The sequence below is a fragment of the Triticum urartu genome, chromosome 2A (assembly GCF_056163025.1).
Source record: "Triticum urartu cultivar PI428250 chromosome 2A, HENAU_Tu73, whole genome shotgun sequence".
Classification (NCBI taxonomy): Eukaryota; Viridiplantae; Streptophyta; class Magnoliopsida; order Poales; family Poaceae; genus Triticum; species Triticum urartu.
The window spans coordinates 590,335,451-590,355,933 of NC_141874.1; positions in this window are offsets into that span (position 1 = coordinate 590,335,451).

A 20,483-nucleotide genomic window follows, 5' to 3' on the forward strand; every position below is an offset into this window, starting at 1 on the left:
CCCCTCCCATGGAGCGATGTCCACTCCCAACAATTAGCATATCTGATACGTATCCAACGTATCTATAATTTATGAAGTATTCATGCCATGTTTACAACAATTTTATATGGTTTTAGTATGATTTGATTAGAACTAATCTGGACTGACGCAATTTTCAGCAGAACTACCGTGGTGTCGTTTTTTGTGCAGAAATAAAAGTTCTCGGAATGGGCTGAAATTTTACGGTGATTTTTATGGACCAAAAGAGACCACCAAAGCACAAGAACTGGGCCGGGAAGTGGACGAGGAGTCCACAAGCCCTCTAGGCGCGCCCTACCCCCCCCCCCCCCGGGAGGGGGCTCCGGGCTTGTGGTCACCTCGGGCATCCCCTTGACGTGAAACCGATGCCAAAAATTCTTATAAATACCCAAACCTCCGAAAAGAACCCTAGATCAGAAGTTCTGCCGCCTCAAGCCTCTGTAGCCATGACATATGACGACAAGTTGTTGTAAATAGAAGCCGAGCACGTTCAGAAGCCCATTTGTCGACCTGAAACTTCTTTTCTTGTAGTTCAACATATCCATCCGTTTCTTATTGAAAAACTTAAGCCTCATGGAAAATAGTAACCTCGCATTCAACAGGAAGAATGTGACAAAGTTTTTGTTTGCCTGTTTGGATGCATAACCTTCGATCATTATTGTCCTCAAACAAATGTCATGAGAACTGAGAAAATCCCAGTGCTTATTACGCCACCGATTGGTTATATGTTTTTCTCCATGTGTTGCTGCCTACGTAGACATGAAGATTGAAAACAGTTAAAGTCTAAATAAAGAGTATATCGATAGAGCGACGGTCGAATGGTAATTCTAGTACAATATATATGGGCTTTCAATGTGCTTGAAATAATCACCTCTATATACAAATTCTTCAGACATGGAAAGCATCGCAGCAAGCTAATAATTGTGTTCAGATCAATACTAAACATTTCGATATGTAAGATCTTGACAGAATCCAACACCATTGATAGGCTATCGATGGACGAACTCTTCATTGAGCATATAATATAATATTAGTATCCAAAGTGTACTCCAAGATGATATAAAACTTATGCGCACAAATGAAAAATGCAGCTTGTGATTACAAAAGTGTAGATAATAATATACAATACTGAATAAGTGTGGAGCCAAACACCATATCGTGATGTACAAACAGATCATGAATTACACCCAAGGCCTCAAGTTTAGGCGCAGAGATGACAGTTATTTGTGAAGGTTTATAACAATAATCAAGGAGCAACCTTTGAAGTGAAGGGGCATCTTCGATGATGAGATGTTGTCCTTCAAAATAAATTCCAATGATTTTAAGGTGATGCGACTTTATTTGGAGACAATGGATACGGATTTCTAATCCGAAAACAAGCAGCAAGCGCTCCAGGGCAGGGCAATCGGCTTGGATGATGCTATGTAGTGAGGCCACCAACAGATCAACCACCACAAGCGAAAGTCTTTTTAGCAGTGGGAGTCGAATCATTAGTACCAAATTGTCTGGTAGATGGCACTGGGCTATGGTGAGGGTGTGGAAAGAGGAGGAAAACCATGAGATGGACAACAGTGGTGTGGGCACAAATACATGGAGTTGGGATCACGACATATATTTTTCGTAGTAATGGTAGAGCTCAAGCTGCTAGAGTTTTTCGAATTCAGTGGATGTCAGCCAGGCGTCCACCATGCGGGGTATGGACAACAGGTAGCGTGTCGAGATGCAGAGGCATTGAACGGGGCCCTATTGGGAGGAGATGATGGCTCTGAGGAGATCAAATTCAGGAAGGACAAATATATGATGATAGTCGAGATTAAGAGGCGTGGTGTGCCAGATTGTGTTTGGCAACCATCCTTGGTGGGGAGTGAAGGAAATATGCCCTAGAGGCAATAATAAAGTTATTATTTATTTCCTTATACCATGATAAATGTTTATTATTCATGCTAGAATTGTATTAACCGGAAACATAATACATGTGTGAATACATAGACAAACTTAGTGTCACTAGTATGCCTCTACTTGACTAGCTCGTTAATCAAAGATGGTTATGTTTCCTAACCATGAACAAAGAGTTGTTATTTGATTAACGGGATCACATCATTAGGTGAATGATCTGATTGACATGACCCATTCCATTAGCTTAGCACCCGATCGTTTAGTATGTTGCTATTGCTTTCTTCATGACTTATACATGTTCCTATGACTATGAGATTATGCAACTCCCGTTTGCTGGAGGAACACTTTGTGTGCTACCAAACGTCACAATGTAACTGGGTGATTATAAAGGAGCTCTACAGGTGTCTCCAAAGGTAGATGTTGGGTTGGCGTATTTCGAGAATAGGATTTGTCACTCCGATTGTCGGAGAGGTATCTCTGGGCCCTCTCGGTAATACACATCACATAAGCCTTGCAAGCATTGCAATTAATGAGTTAGTTGCGAGATGATGTATTACGGAACGAGTAAAGAGACTTGCCGGTAACGAGATTGAACTAGGTATTGGATACCGACGATCGAATCTCGGGCAAGTAACATACCGATGACAAAGGGAACAACGTATGTTGTTATGCGGTCTGACCAATAAAGATCTTCGTAGAATATGTAGGAGCCAATATGGGCATCCAGGTCCCGCTATTGGTTATTGACCGGAGATATTTCTCAGTCATGTCTACATTGTTCTCGAACCGTAGGGTCCGCACGCTTAACGTTACGATGACAGTTATTATGAGTTTATGCATTTTGATGTACCGAAGTTAGTTCGGAGTCCCGGATGTGATCACGGACATGACGAGGAGTCTCGAAATGGTCGAGACATAAAGATTGATATATTGGATGACTATATTCGGACACCGGAAGCGTTCCGGAGAAGTATCGGATAAAATCGGAGCACCGGGGGGTTACCGGAACCCCCCGGGGGGTTAATGGGCCTCATGGGCCTAAAGTGGAGAAGAGGAAGGGGCTGCCAGTGCAGGCCGCGCCCCCTCTCCCCCTAGTCCGAATTGGACAAGGAGGGAGGGGCGGCGCCCCCCTTTCCTATTTTCCCTCCACCTCTCCTAGTTGGACAAGGAACGGGAGGGGAGTCCTACTCCCGGTAGGAGTAGGACTCCTCCTGCGCGCCTCCATAGGGCCGGCCGCACCCCTCCTTGGATCCTTTATATACGGGGGAAGGGGGCACCCCTAGACACACAAGTTGATCCACGTGATCGTTCCTTAGCCGTGTGTGGTGCCCTCTGCCATCATATTCCACCTCGATCATATCGTTGTAGTGCTTAGGCGAAGCCCTGCGTCGGTAGAACATCATCATCGTCACCACGCCGTTGTGCTGACAGAACTCATCCCCGAAGCTTTGTTGGATCGGAGCCCGGGGAGCGTCATCGAGCTGTACGTGTGCTAAGAACTCGGAGGTGCCGGAGTAACGGTGCTTGGATCGGTCGGATCGAAGACGTACGACTACTTCCTCTACGTTGCGTCAACGCTTCCATTGCGGTCTACGAGGGTACTTAGACAACACTCTCCCCTCTCGTTGCTATGCATCACCATGATCTTGCGTGTGCGTAGGAAATTTTTTGAAATTACTACGTTCCCCAACAGTGGCATCCGAGCCAGGTTTTCTGGTTTGATGTTATATGCACGAGTAGAACACAATTGAGTTGTGGGCGATATAAGTCATACTGCCTACCAGCATGTCATACTTTGGTTCGGCGGTATTGTTGGATGAAGTGGCCCGGACCGACATTACGCGTATGCTTACGTGAGACCGGTTCTCCCGACGTGCTTTGCACATAGGTGGCTTGCGGGTGACTGTTTCTCCAACTTTAGTTGAACCAAGTGTGGCGACGCCCGGTCCTTGCGAAGGTAAAAACGGCATCAACTTGAGAAACTATCGTTGTGGTTTTGATGCGTAGGTGAGATTGGTTCTTGCTTAAGCCCGTAGCAGCCACGTAAAACTTGCAACAACAAAGTAGAGGACGTCTAACTTGTTTTTGCAGGGCATGTTGTGATGTGATATGGTCAAGACATGATGCTAAATTTTATTGTATGAGATGATCATGTTTTGTAACCGAGTTATCGGCAACTGGCAGGAGCCATATGGTTGTCGCTTTATTGTATGCAATGCAATCGCGATGTAATGCTTTACTTTATCACTAAGCGGTAGCGATAGTCGTGGAAGCATAAGATTGGCGAGACGACAACGATGCTACGATGGAGATCAAGGTGTCGCGCCGGTGACGATGGTGATCATGACGGTGCTTCGAAGATGGAGATCACATGCACAAGATGATGATGGACATATCATATCACTTATATTGATTGCATGTGATGTTTATCTTTTATGCATCTTATCTTGCTTTGATTGACGGTAGCATTATAAGATGATCTCTCACTAATTATCAAGAAGTGTTCTCCCTGAGTATGCACCGTTGCGAAAGTTCTTCGTGCTGAGACACCACGTGATGATCGGGTGTGATAGGCTCTACGTTCAAATACAACGGGTGCAAAACAGTTGCACACGCGGAATACTCAGGTTATACTTGACGAGCCAAGCATATACAGATATGGCCTCGGAACACGGAGACCGAAAGGTCGAGCGTGAATTATATAGTAGATATGATCAAGATAGTGATGTTCACCAATGAAACTACTCCATCTCACGTGATGATCGGACATGGTTTAGTTGATTTGGATCACGTGATCACTTAGAGGATTAGAGGGATGTCTATCTAAGTGGGAGTTCTTAAGTAATTTGATTAATTGAACTTAAATTTATCATGAACTTAGTACCTGATAGTATCTTGCTTGTTTATGTTTGATTGTAGATAGATGGCTCGTGCTGTTGTTCCGTTGAATTTTAATGCGTTCCTTGAGAAAGCAAAGTTGAAAGATGATGGTAGCAATTACACGGACTGGGTCCGTAACTTGAGGATTATCCTCATTGCTGCACAGAAGAATTATGTCCTGGAAGCACCGCTGGGTGCCAGGCCTGCTGCTGGAGCAACACCAGATGTTATGAACGTCTGGCAGAGCAAAGCTGATGACTACTCGATAGTTCAGTGTGCCATGCTTTACGGCTTAGAATCGGGACTTCAACGACGTTTTGAACGTCATGGAGCATATGAGATGTTCCAGGAGTTGAAGTTAATATTTCAAGCAAATGCCCGGATTGAGAGATATGAAGTCTCCAATAAGTTCTATAGCTGCAAGATGGCGGAGAACAGTTCTGTCAGTGAGCATATACTCAAAATGTCTGGGTATAATAATCACTTGATTCAATTGGGAGTTAATCTTCCAGATGATTGCGTCATTGACAGAATTCTCCAATCACTGCCACCAAGCTACAAGAGCTTTGTGATGAACTATAATATGCAAGGGATGAATAAGACTATTCCCGAGCTCTTCGCAATGCTGAAAGCTGCGGAGGTAGAAATCAAAAAGGAGCATCAAGTGTTGATGGTCAACAAGACCACTAGTTTCAAGAAAAAGGGCAAAGGGAAAAAGAAGGGGAACTTCAAGAAGAACGGCAAACAAGTTGCTGCTCAAGAGAAGAAACCCAAGTCTGGACCTAAGCCTGAAACTGAGTGCTTCTACTGCAAGCAGACTAGTCACTGGAAGCGGAACTGCCCCAAGTATTTGGCGGATAAGAAGGATGGCAAGGTGAACAAAGGTATATGTGATATACATGTTATTGATGTGTACCTTACTAATTCTCGCAGTAGCACCTGGGTATTTGATACTGGTTCTGTTGCTAATATTTGCAACTTGAAACAGGGACTACGGATTAAGCGAAGATTGGCTAAGGACGAGGTGACGATGCGCGTGGGAAACGGTTCCAAAGTCGATGTGATCGCGGTCGGCATGCTACCTCTGCATCTACCTTCGGGATTAGTATTAGACCTAAATAATTGTTATTTGGTGCCAGCGTTGAGCATGAACATTATATCTGGATCTTGTTTAATGCGAGACGGTTATTCATTTAAATCAGAGAATAATGGTTGTTCTATTTATATGAGTAATATCTTTTATGGTCATGCACCCTTGAAGAGTGGTCTATTCTTGTTGAATCTCGATAGTAGTGATACACATATTCATAATGTAGAAGCCAAAAGATGCAGAGTTGATAATGATAGTGCAACTTATTTGTGGCACTGCCGTTTAGGTCATATCGGTGTAAAGCGCATGAAGAAACTCCATACTGATGGACTTTTGGAACCACTTGATTATGAATCACTTGGCACTTGCGAACCGTGCCTCATGGGCAAGATGACTAAAACACCGTTCTCCGGTACTATGGAGAGAGCAACAGATTTATTGGAAATCATACATACAGATGTATGTGGTCCGATGAATGTTGAGGCTCGTGAAGGAAATATGCCCTAGAGGCAATAATAAAGTTATTATTTATTTCCTTATATCATGATAAATGTTTATTATTCATGCTAGAATTGTATTAACCAGAAACATAATACATGTGTGAATACATAGACAAACTTAGTGTCACTAGTATGCCTCTACTTGACTAGCTCGTTAATCAAAGATGGTTATGTTTCCTAACCATGAACAAAGATTTGTTATTTGATTAACGGGATCACATCATTAGGTGAATGATCTAATTGACATGACCCATTCCATTAGCTTAGCACTCGATTGTTTAGTATGTTGCTATTGCTTTCTTCATGACTTATACATGTTCCTATGACTATGAGATTATGCAACTCCCGTTTGCCGGAGGAACACTTTGTGTGCTACCAAACGTCACAACGTAACTGGGTGATTATAAAGGAGCTCTACAGGTATCTCCAAAGGTAGATGTTGGGTTGGCGTATTTCGAGAATAGGATTTGTCACTCCGATTGTCGGAGAGGTATCTCTGGGCCCTCTCGGTAATACACATCACATAAGCCTTGCAAGCATTGCAATTAATGAGTTAGTTGCGAGATGATGTATTACGGAACGAGTAAAGAGACTTGCCGGTAATGAGATTGAACTAGGTATTGGATACCGACGATCGAATCTCGGGAAAGTAACATACCGATGACAAAGGGAACAACGTATGTTGTTATGCGGTCTGACCGATAAAGATCTTCGTAGAATATGTAGGAGCCAATATGGGCATCCAGGTCCCGCTATTGGTTATTGACCGGAGATATGTCTCAGTCATGTCTACATTGTTCTCGAACCGTAGGGTCCGCACGCTTAACGTTACGATGACAATTATTATGAGTTTATGCATTTTGATGTACCGAAGTTAGTTCGGAGTCCCGGATGTGATCACGAACATGACGAGGAGTCTCGAAATGGTCGAGACATAAAGATTGATATATTGGATGACTATATTCGGACACCGGAAGCGTTCCGGAGAAGTATCGGATAAAACCGGAGCACCGGGGGGTTACCGGAACCCCCCGGGGGGTTAATGGGCCTCATGGGCCTAAAGTGGAGAAGAGGAAGGGGCTGCCAGGGCAGGCCGCGCGCCCCCTCTCCCCCTAGTCCGAATTGGACAAGGAGGGAGGGGCGGCGCCCCCCCTTTCCTATTTTCCCTCCACCTCTCCTAGTTGGACAAGGAACAGGAGGGGAGTCCTACTCCCGGTAGGAGTAGGACTCCTCCTGCGCGCCTCCATAGGGCCGGCCGCACCCCCCCTTGGATCCTTTATATACGGGGGAAGGGGGCACCCCTAGACACACAAGTTGATCCACGTGATCGTTCCTTAGCCGTGTGTGGTGCCCTCTGCCACCATATTCCACCTCGATCATATCGTTGTAGTGCTTAGGCGAAGCCCTGCGTCGGTAGAACATCATCATCGTCACCATGCCGTTGTGCTGACGGAACTCATCCCCGAAGCTTTGCTGGATCGGAGCCCGGGGAGCGTCATCGAGCTGTACGTGTGCTAAGAATTCGGAGGTGCCGGAGTAACGGTGCTTGGATCGGTCGGATCGGGAAGACGTACGACTACTTCCTCTACGTTGCGTCAACGCTTCCGTTGCGGTCTACGAGGGTACGTAGACAACACTCTCCCCTCTCGTTGCTATGCATCACCATGATCTTGCGTGTGCGTAGGAATTTTTTTGAAATTACTACGTTCCCCAACAGGGAGAAGGGAGATGATCTTCACAAGGATGTCGTCCGGGAGATCGCTAATGCGGTCCACCAGAGATTCTACGGGTTCCTCGGATCTGGGTGGGTGGGGGGGGGGCTCGCCACTTCTCCCCGCTCTGCCATGTGCGGGATCTACAACTAGCGTCGCCGCTAGCGGGAGCCTCATATTCTTGGCACTAGGGCCAACCGACTCCATTTTCCTTGCAGGAGTCACGCCGAGCTCACGGGTTTGAGCAGAGTAGCCAGAGACAAGCCTAGTGGCAGTGCGAGTGGGCAAGAAGGAGGGCTGGGGTTTTCTGTAGGAGTGGAAGAAGAGGAGCAGGCATTTTCAGTATGAGTGAGGAAGAAGGTGAGCGCCAGTATTCTGTACGAGTCAGGAAGATGGAGAGCGGGGGGAATTGGGGGCGACGGAAGCGGAAGAGTCCAGCGAGCTATAGTATAAGTGGAAGTGAGGAGGAAGGAGGGTTTTTCTGAGATCGCCCCCTCTTCAAGAAATATGGGCTTTTCCTCGCAAAAAATAAAAACAAATGGGCTTTAAGATGGATAGGCTTTTGTATCGGCCTATTCGGCTGCCCATGTTTCGTACTGAAGGGCCTTAACACTAGAGGCAGCCCATCAGAGACATGATACGTCTCCAACGTATCTATAATTTTTGATTGCTCCATGCTATATTATCTACTGTTTTGGACTATATTGGGCTTTATTTTCCACTTTTATATTATTTTTGGGACTAACCTATTAACCAGAGGCCCAGCCCAGAATTGCTGTTTTTTGCCTATTTCAGTGTTTCGGAGAAACAGAATATCAAACGGAGTCCAAACGGAATGAAACCTTCGGGAACGTGATTTTCTCATCAGATAAGATCCAGGAGACTTGGACCCTCCGTCAAGAAAGCTCCGAGGCGGTCACGAGGGTGGAGGGCGCCCCCCTAGGGCGTGCCCCTGCCTCGTGGGCCCCTCGAAGCTCCATTGACGTACTCCTTCCTCCTATATATACCTACGTACCCCCAAACGATCGGGGACGGAGCAAAAAACCTAATTCCACCGCCGCAACTTTCTATATCCACGAGATCCCATCTTGGGGCCTGTTCCGGAGCTCCGACGAAAGGGGAATCGATCACGGAGGGCTTCTACATCATCATCCAAGCCTCTCCGATGTAGTGTGAGTAGTTTACTTCAGGCCTACGAGTCCATAGTTAGTAGCTAGATGGCTTCTTCTCTCTTTTTGGATCTCAATACAATGTTCTCCCCCTCTCTCATGGAGATTAGATGTAATCTTCTTTTTGCGGTGTGTTTGTTGAGACCGATGAATTGTGGCTTTATGATCAAGTTTATCTCTGAATAATATTTGAATCTTCTCTGAATTCTTTTATGTATGATTGGTTATCTTTGCAAGTCTCTTCGAATTATCAGTTTGGTTTGGCCTACTAGATTGGTTTTTCTTGCCATGGGAGAAGTGCTTAGCTTTGGGTTCAATCTTGTGGTGTCCTTTCCCAGTGACAGAAGGGGCAGCAAGGCACGTATTGTATTGTTGCCATCGAGGATAACAAGATGGTTTTTTTTATCATATTGCATGAAACTATCCCTCTACATCATGTCATCTTGCTTAAGGCGTTACTCTGTTTTTAACTTAATACTCTAGATGCATGCTGGATAGCGGTCGATGAGTGGAGTAATAGTAGTAGATGCAGGCAGGAGTCGGTCTACTTGTCTCGGACGTGATGCCTATATACATGATCATACCTAGATATTCTCATAACTATGCTCAATTATGTCAATTGCTTAACAGTAATTTGTTCACCCATCATAGAATACTTATGCTCTTGAGAGAAGCCACTAGTGAAACCTATGGCCCCCGGGTCTATTTTCATCATATCAATCCCCATCACTTTATTATTGCTTTGCTTTTTTACTTTGCCTTTTACTTTTCACTTTGCATCTCTATACCAAAAATACCAAAAATATTATTTATCATCTCTATCAGATCTCACTTTCGTAAGTGACCGTGAAGGGATTGACAACCCCTAAGCGCGTTGGTTGCGTTGAGCTATTGTTTTTGTGTAGGTACGAGGGACTCGCGCGTAGCCTCCTACCGGATTGATACCTTGGTTCTCAAAAACTGAGGGAAATACTTACGCTACTTTGCTGCATCATCCTCTCCTCTTCGGGGAAATCCAACGCAGTGCTCAAGAGGTAGCAAGAAGAATTTCTGGCGCCATTGTCGGGGAGTCTGCGCAAAAGTCAACATACCAAGTACCCATCACAATCCCTATCTCCCGCATTACATTATTTTCCATTTGCCTCTCATTTTCCTCTCCCCCACTTCACCCTTGCCGTTTTATTCGCCCTCTCTCTCTATCCTCCCTCTCTTTCTCTATTTGCCTCTTTTGCCCGTTTCTTGTTTGCTCGTATGGTTGGAATAGTTGTTTATTTATTACTAAGCAGAGAACCTAATATCTATGGATCCTCATCCACTTGCTAATCTTTTTAAGAGATCCAATTATGATGAATCAATTGCTAGTGAATTTTGTGCACTAGATTATCTTTATGAAGTTTTGCTTGAAATTCGTGAATCTGAAAATTGTGATGAAGTACTTTATGGAGTGATTCACAATAGATCTTTGAATAAAAAGCATGATTGCAATGATTTTACTATAAATTCTCTTGATGTCAATTGTGCTAATAATATGCAAAACCCTAAGCTTGGGGATGCTAGTTTTGCTATGTCTACTACTTGTTGTAATGATCATGATTGGGGTGATTCTTCTTTTGATCTTGAAAATTTATTTAAGCCCCATGATGAATATGAGATTGATAATAGTGTTTGCAATATTATTGAAAGTGGGTTTGGGAGAGTGTCAACTTTAGATCCCACATATTTGGAGAATGTTCAATCTTATGAAGTTTTTGATAAAAGTGGGTTTGGAGAGGTCATGACTTTAGTTAATGTTAATCCCACTATTTTGGAAGAGTGTGAACTTTGCATCCATGTGGATCGTGTTGAAAATATTTTATGTGATAGATATTTTGTTGAATTTTCTTATGATCCCACATGTAATTATTATGAGAAAGGATAATATGATTGTAGAAATTTGCACATTACTAAATTACCTCTCGTTATGTTGAGATTGTTATTGTTTCTTTCCGCTTCCTTGCATATGCTAGTTTTTGCTTGCTATGATTTGTTTGCCTATAAGATACCTATGCATAGGAAGTATGTTAGACTTAAGTTTGTTTTTCATATGTTTTATGATGCTCTCTTTGTGCTTCAATTCTCGTCTTTCATGTGAGCATCATTAAAATTATCAATGCCTAGCTAAAAAGGCTTTAAAGAAAAGCGCTTGTTGGGAGACAACCCAATATTTTTCCTTACTGTTATTCAATAAATAATTTATTTAGCCTCTGTTTCGGTTGTGTTTTTTGTGTTTAATTAGTGTTTGTGCCAAGTAGAACCGTTGGGAAGACTTGGGGAAAGTCTTGTTGAACTTGCTGTAAAAACCAGAAACTTTAGTGCTCACGAGAACTGCTGTCATTTTTATTTGGAGAGTGCTATTTAGTTAATTATTTTCGAAGATGATTAATAGATAAATTCCTCACGTCCAGCAATTTATTTTAGAATTTTTGGGGTTCCAGATCTTGCGCTAGCTACAGATTACTACAGACTGTTCTGTTTTTGACAGATTCTGTTTTTCTTGTGTTGTTTGCTTATTTTGATGAATCTATGGCTAGTAAAATAGTTTATAAACCATAGAGAAGTTGGAATACAGTAGGTTTAACACCAATATAAATAAAGAATGAGTTCATTACAGTACCTTGAAGTGGTCTTTTGTTTTCTTTCGCTAACGGAGCTCACGAGATTTTCTACTTTAAGTTTTGTGTTGTGAAGTTTTCAAGTTTTGGGTAAAGATTTGATGGATTATGGAACAAGTATTGGCAAGAGCCTAAGCTTGGGGATGCCCATGGCACCCCCAAGATAATCTAAGGACACCTAAAAGCCAAAGCTTGGGGATGCCCCAGAAGGCATCCCCTCTTTCGTCTACTTCTATTGGTAACCTTACTTGGAGCTATATTTTTATTCACCACATGATATGTGTTTTGCTTGGAGCGTCTTTTATGATTTGAGTCTTTGCTTGTTAGTCTACCACAATCATCCTTGCTGTACACACCTTTTGGGAGAGCCATACATAATTTGGAATTTGTTAGAATACTCTATGTGCTTCACTTATATCTTTTGAGCTTTATAGTTTTGCTCTAGTGCTTCACTTATATCTTTTAGAGCACGGTGGTGGATTTGTTTTATAGAAACTATTGATCTCTCATGCTTCACTTAGATTATTTTGAGAGTCTTAATAGCATGGTAATTTTCTTAAAATCCTAATATGCTTGGTGTGCAAGATTAATAATAAAACTTTCTTATGAGTGTGTTGAATACTAAGAAAAGTTTGATGCTTGATGATTGTTTTGAGATATGGAGGTAATAATATCAAAGTCATGCTAGTTGAGTAGTTGTGAAATCGAGAAATACTTGTGTTGAAGTTTGCAAGTCCCGTAGCATGCATGTATGGTAAACGTTATGCAACAAATTTGAAACATGAGGTGTTATTTGATTGTCTTCCTTATGAGTGGCGGTCGGGAACGAGCGATGGTCTTTTCCTACCAATCTATCCCCCTAGGAGCATCCGCGTAGTACCGATGTTTTTGATGACTTGTAGATTTTTTCAATAAGTATGTGAGTTCTTTATGACTAATGTTGAGTCCATGGATTATACGCACTCTCACCCTTTCATCCTTGCTAGCCTCTTCGGTACCGTGCATTGCCCTTTCTCACATTGAGAGTTGGCGCAAACTTCGCCGGTGCATCCAAACCCCGTGATATGATACGCTCTTTCACACATAAACCTCCTTATATCTTCCTCAAAACAGCCACCATACCTACCTATTATGGCATTTCCATAGCCATTCCGAGATATATTGCCATGCAACTTCCCATCATTCCGTTCATCATGACACATTCATCATTGTCATATTGCTTAGCATGATCATGTAGTTGACATAGTATTTGTGGCAAAGCCACCGTTCATAATTCTTTCATACATGTCACTCTTGGTTCATTTCATATCCCGGTACACCGCCGGAGGCATTCATATAGAGTCATCTTTGTTCTAGTATCGAGTTGTAATCATTGAGTTGTAAATAAATAGGATGTGATGATCATCATTATTAGAGCATTGTCCCAAGTGAGGAATAAAAAAAAGAGAAAGGCCATAAAAAATAGAAGGCCCAAAAAAAGGCCATAAAAAAAGAAAAGGCCCAAAAAAATAAGAGAAAAAGAGAGAAGGGACAATGTTACTGATACGTCTCCAACGTATCTATAATTTTTGATTGCTCCATGCTATATTATCTACTGTTTTGGGCAATATTGGGCTTTATTATCCACTTTTATATTATTTTTGGGACTAACCTATTCACCGGAGGCCCAGCCCAGATTTGTTGTTTTATGCCTATTTCAGTGTTTTGAAGAAAAGGAATATCAGACGGAGTCGAAATGGAAATAAATCAACTGGAGAAGTTATTTTTGGAAGGAAACACACCTGATGGACTTGGACCCCACGTCAGAAGATACGGGATCTACCCACGAGGGTGGGGGCGCGCCCACCCCCCTAGGGCGCGCCCCCTGCCTCGTGGGGCCCCCGTGGCTCCCCTGACGTGCTTCTTCTGCCTATATAACTCCATATACCCTAAAACTTCCAGAACGGAGATTAGATCGGGAGTTCCGCCGCCGCAAGCTTCTGTAGCCACCAAAAGTCAATCGGGACCCTGTTCCGGCACCCTGCCGGAGGGGGGATCCCTCACCGGTGGCCATCTTCATCATCCCGGCGCTCTCCATGACAAGGAGGGAGTAGTTCTCCCTCGGGGCTGAGGGTATGTACCAGTAGCTATGTGTTTGATCTCTCTCTCTCTCTCTCGTGTTCTTGATTTGGCACGATCTTGATGTATCGTGAGCTTTGCTATTATAGTTGGATCTTATGTTTCTCCTCCCCCTCTTCTCTCTTGTAATGAATTGAGTTTCCCCTTTGAAGTAATCTTATCGGATTGAGTCTTTAAAGACTTGAGAACACTTGATGTATGTCTTGCGTGGGATACCCGTGGTGACAATGGGGTATTCTATTGATCCACTTGATGTATGTTTTGGTGATCAACTTGCGGGTTCCGCCCATGAACCTATGCATAGGGGTTGTCACACGTTTTCGTCGTGATTCTCCGGTAGAAACTTTGGGCACTCTTTGAGGTCCTTTGTGTCGGTTGAATAGATGAATCTAAGATTGTGTGACGCATATCGTATAATCATACCCACGGATACTTGAGGTGACATTGGAGTATCTAGGTGACATTAGGGTTTTGGTTGATTTGTGTCTTAAGGTGTTATTCTAGTACGAACTCTAGGGCTGTTTGTGACACCTATTGGAATAGCCCAACGGATTGATTGGAAAGAATAACTTTGAGGTGGTTTCGTACCCTACCATAATCTCTTCGTTCGTTCTCCGCTATTAATAACTTTGGAGTGACTCTTTGTTGCATGTTGAGGGATAGTTATGTGATCCAATTATGTTAGTATTGTTGAGGGAACTTACACTAGCGAAAGTATGAACCCTAGGCCTTATTTCCTATCATTGCAATACCGTTTACGCTCACTTTTATCACTTGCTACCTTGCTGTTTTTATAATTTCAGATTACAAATACCTTTATCTACTATCCATATACCACTTGTATCATCATCTCTTCGCCGAACTAGTGCACCTATACAATTTACCATTGTATTGGGTGTGTTGGGGACACAAGAGACTCTTTGTTATTTGGTTGCAGGGTTGCTTGAGAGAGACCATCTTCATCCTACGCCTCCTACGGATTTATAAACCTTAGGTCATCCACTTGAGGGAAATTTTCTACTGTCCTACAAACCTCTGCACTTGGAGTCCCAACAACGTCTACAAGAAGAAGGTTGTGTAGTAGACATCAAGCTCTTTTCTGGCGCCGTTGCCGGGGAGGTGAGTGCTTGAAGGTATATCTTTAGATCTTGCAATCAAGTATTTTAGTTTCTTGTTTTATCACTAGTTTAGTTTATAAAAGAAAACTACAAAAAAAATGGAATTGAGTTTGTCTCATACGCTTCACCTTTTTAATATCTTTCGTGAGTATGATGGAAAGGATAATTGTGCTCAAGTGCTAGAAGAAGAATGCATTAAAATGTTTGGCACTAAATATTTGAATGATGAGCATGATTGCAATGTTGTTAGTATGAATTCCTTGAATATCCATGATGCTAATGATATGCAAAGCCACAAGCTTGGGGAAGCTATGTTTGATGAAGATGATATTTTTTGTCCCCCAAGTTTTGATGAGCAAATTTATTATGATAAAAGCATGCCTCCTATCTATGATGATTATTGTGATGACACGTATGCTTTAAATAATAATGATACCATGAAACTTGTCATCTTGATCTTAATTTTCAATCACATGATAGTTATCTTGTTGAGTTTGCTCCCACTATTGTTCATGAGAAGAATTTTGCTTGTGTGGAGAGTAGTAAATTTTCTATGCTTGTAGATCATGAAAAGAATGCTTTAGGTGCTTGTTATATTGTTGAATTCATTCATGATGCTACTGAAAATTATTATGAGGGAGGAACATATGCTTGTATGAGTTGCAATAATATCAAGTTTCCTCCCTATGTGCTTAAAATTTTGAAGTTATGCTTGCTTTACCTTCCTATGCAAGATGATTATTGTTCCCACAAGTTGTTTGCTCACAAAATCCCTATTCATAGGAAGTGGGTTAGACTTAAATGTGCTAGCCATATTCTTCATGATGCTCTCTTTATGTTTTAATTCTTATCCTTTATGTGAGCATCGTTGAAATCATCGTGCCTAGCTAGGGGCGTTAAACGATAGCACTTGTTGGGAGGCAACCCAATTTTATTTTTGTTCTTTGCTTTTTGCTCCTGTTTAGTAATAAATAATTCATTAGCCTCTGTTTAGATGTGGTTTTATGCTTTTAATTAGTGTTTGTGCCAAGTAGAACCTTTGGGAAGACTTGGGGAAAGTCTTGTTGATCATGCTGTAAAAAACAGAAACTTTAGCGCTCACGAGAATTGCTGCCATTTTTATTTGGAGTGTGAGTAGTTTACTTCAGACCTACGGGTCCATAGTTAGTAGCTAGATGGCTTCTTCTCTCTTTTTGGATCTCAATACAATGTTCTCCCCCTCTCTCGTGGAGATCTATTCGATGTAATCTTCTTTTTACGGTGTGTTTGTTGAGACCGATGAATTGTGGGTTTATGATCAAGTTTATCTATGAATAATATTTGAATCTTCTCTGAATTCTTTTATGTATGATTGGTTATCTTTGCAAGTCTCTTTGAATTATCAGTTTGGTTTGGCCTACTAGATTGATTTTTCTTGCCATGGGAGAAGTGCTTAGCTTTGGGTTCAATCTTGCAGTGTCCTTTCCCAGTGACAGAAGGGGCAGCAAGGCACGTATTGTATTGTTACCATCGAGGATAACAAGATGGTTTTTTTTATCATATTGCATGAAACTATCCCTCTACATCATGTCATCTTGCTTAAGGCGTTACTCTGTTTTTAACTTAATACTCTAGATGCATGCTGGATAGCGGTCGATGAGTGGAGTAATAGTAGTAGATGCAGGCAGGAGTCGGTCTACTTTTCTCGGACGTGATGCCTATATACATGATCATACCTAGATATTCTCATAACTATGCTCAATTCTGTCAATTTCTCAACAGTAATTTGTTCACCCACCGTAGAATACTTATGCTCTTGAGAGAAGCCACTAGTGAAACCTATGGCCCCCGGGTCTATTTTCATCATATCAATCTCCATCACTTTATTATTGCTTTGCTTTTTTACTTTGCCTTTTACTTTTCACTTTGCATCTCTATACCAAAAATACCAAAAATATTATTTATCATCTCTATCAGATCTCACTTTCGTAAGTCACCGTGAAGGGATTGACAACCCCTAAGCGCGTTGGTTGTGTTGAGCTATTGTTTTTGTGTAGGTACGAGGGACTCGCGCGTAGCCTCCTACTGTATTGATACCTTGGTTCTCGAAAATTGAGGGAAATACTTACGCTACTTTGCTGTATCATCCTCTCCTCTTCGGCGAAATCCAACGCAGTGCTCAAGAGGTAGCAAGACACTCTCCAGCTTATTGCCCATTCGAAAGAAAAAATAGACGCCTCCAGCTTAATTATGGCTCCTCATCGGTAAAGATTTTTCAACTTGAAAAAATTCATAGCTTCTTTTCGGGCCGGCTTGGCATCCACCAAATTAGAGGATGGTGTACTGGATGCAGACACTCACACTGGTCGTAGCGCGAAAAAATGAGGGGTCAAATAACATGCCCACAATATACATAGATTGTAAAGGTTGACACGCTAGTCAACGTTCACACTAAACTAAGATTCACAAGATATGGTATGCATACTAGCTAACAGTCACAAGCACTTAAGTTCAGCATGTTTACGCATCTAAATGATTCACAAGACTATATATAACCAAGACAAAGTTGTGAGAAGATGTAGAAATAAAGAAAAAACGATCGATGCTTCTCTGAGCAAAGGGCCTCCCTACACACGCATTAATTTCCTGAGCATGCTTCTTTCTGCTCAATGTTGCATGCACTTTGAGCATGTTGGCAACTCAACAGCTAGCTTGATGGCTCATCTTGCAATTTACGCTGACACATTGCAGCAAATAGAGGAGGCAATAGAGATCACTCAACATCAGACCATTTTGTGCAGTTCCACTAAAATCATCTTCATTGTCCTGAATGTGAAAAGATAGGAAAGCGTTATACTTAAATGGTGTCGCAAAACAGTAGCACATATCAATAGTTCGGCATGACAAAACATGATCATCTGGACGAAGGGGATACTGACCATCGTGAGGAAGATTATGCATAATTTTATATGTGGTTAGTTGATTTCCACCTTGGGGTCTCCTATGATGGCATGGAGGAAATTCTATGCAATCGATGAGCTTAATTCCTTCCATGTGGCTGTAGAAAATTTGTCCGACTAACCCCAATATCTTTTTTGTGTAGTTCCACTAAAATAATGCACCGCTGTTTGCATGACCCTACTCGCCGGCCAGGTCATCAATGACTCGGTCTCTTTATCTTGCGTTGACGGCGCGGCTACAGTGCTTGTTTGCTCCTCCACACATGGTAGCCTCGTTCCACACTGCAAACAGCAAGTTAACATACAAATAAGCTTATTTCATCTTACGTTGGTCATTCTACGTAGTTACGAATGTAGGAATACCTGGAGCACGATGAGGTCAGCTCACAGCAGGTTCCACTAAAATTGAGGTTTGTGCTTCCATTTGCACAAATAGACACCATATGGAGATAGACAAGCTTGTTTGCACAAATATGTGATACATCTCCATCGTATCTACTTTTCCTAACGTTTTTCCTCTTGTTTTGTACTCTAATTTGCATGATTTGAATGAAACTAACCTGGATTGACGCTGTTTTCTGCAGAACTACCATGGTGTTGTTTTTGTGCAGAAATAAAAGTTCTTGGATTGGAACAAAACTTTGCGAGGATTTTTTATTCAATAAATAAGAATTTCTGGAGCCAAGAACCACTAGAGGGGGGCACCTGGGTGGGCACAACCCACCAGGGCGGGGGGCCCTCCATGCGCGCCTAGGTGGGTTGTCCCCACCTAGTGGCCCCGTAGACTCCAACCCTGATACTATAAAATCACATATTTGGAGAGAAAAATCAGGGAGAAAGAATTATCACGTTTCACGAGACGGAGCCGCCGCCACCTCCTGTTCTTCATCGGGAGGCCAGATCTGGAGTCCGTTTGGGGCTCCGAAGAGGGGGATCTTAGATCTTCGTCATCACCAACCCTTTTCCATCCCCAATTCCATGATGCTCCCCACCGGGAGTGAGTAATTCCTTCGTAGGCTTGCTAGTCGGTGAGGAGTTGGATGAGATTCATCATGTAATCGAGTTAGTTTTGTTAGGGCTTGATGCCTGGTATCCATTATGTTCTGAGATTAATGTTGCTATGGCTTTGCCATGCTTAATGCTTGTCACTTTGGACCCGGGTGCCATGATTTCAGATCTGAAACATTTATGTTATCACCATTATATCCATGTTCTAGATCCGATCTTGCAAGTTATAGTCACCTACTACGTGTTATGATCCGGCAACCCCGGAGTGACAATAGTCGGGACACTTCTTGGTGATGACCGTAGTTTGAGGAGTTCATGTATTCACTATGTGTTAATGCTTTGTTCCGGTTCTCTATTAAAAGGAGGCCTTAATATCCCTTAGTTTCCAATAGGACCCCACTGCCACGGGAGGGTAGGACAAAAGATGTCATGCAAGTTCTTTCCATAAGCATGTATAACTATTTACGGAATACATGCCTACATTATATTTATGAACTGGAGCTAGTGCCGTATCGCCCTAGGTTATGACTGTTGTATGATGAATATCATCCAATGAATTCACCGATCCAATGCCTACAAATTTCTATTATATTGTTTATGCTAAGTTACTACTGTTGTTGTTACTATTGCACTTGCTACAAAATCATTGCTATCACTATTACCGTTACTATAGTTGTTGCTACTACTACCAAAGCTATCATGCTACTCATCATGTTTTTGTAGATAATTAATCTCCAGGTGTGGTTGAATTGACAACTCAGCTGCTAATACTTGCAAATATTCTTTGGATCCCCTTGTGTCGAATCAATAAATTTGGGTTGAATACTCTATCCTCGAAAACTGTTGCGATCCCCTATACTTGTGGGTTATCAAGACCTTTTTCTGGCGCTATTGCCGGGGAACATAGTTATATTTGTGGAGTCACTTGGTATTATTATCAAATTATCACTATGAAGAATCTTAAGGACGCTAAGACTAAGATATTTCCCTCTAAGACGAGGGGAGGTAAGGAACTGTCATCTAGCTCTGCACTTGATTCACCTTCTGTTATAAGTAGACTTGCAACACCACCACATGATATTGTAGGATCGAAAGTATGTCTAGACGGGGGGGGGGGGGGGGGTGATTAGACTACTTGACCAAATAAAAATCTAGCCTTTTCCCAATTTTAGTTCTTGGCAGATTTTAGCAACTTTCGACAAGTCAAGCAATCTTAACACAATTCAAGCAAGCATGCAAAGAGTATATGAGCAGCGGAAAGTAAAGCATGAAACTTGCAAGAATGTAAAGGGAAGGGTTTGGAGGATTCAAACGCAATTGGAGACACAGATGTTTTTGTCGTGGTTCCAATAGGTGGTGCTATCGTACATCCATGTTGATGGAG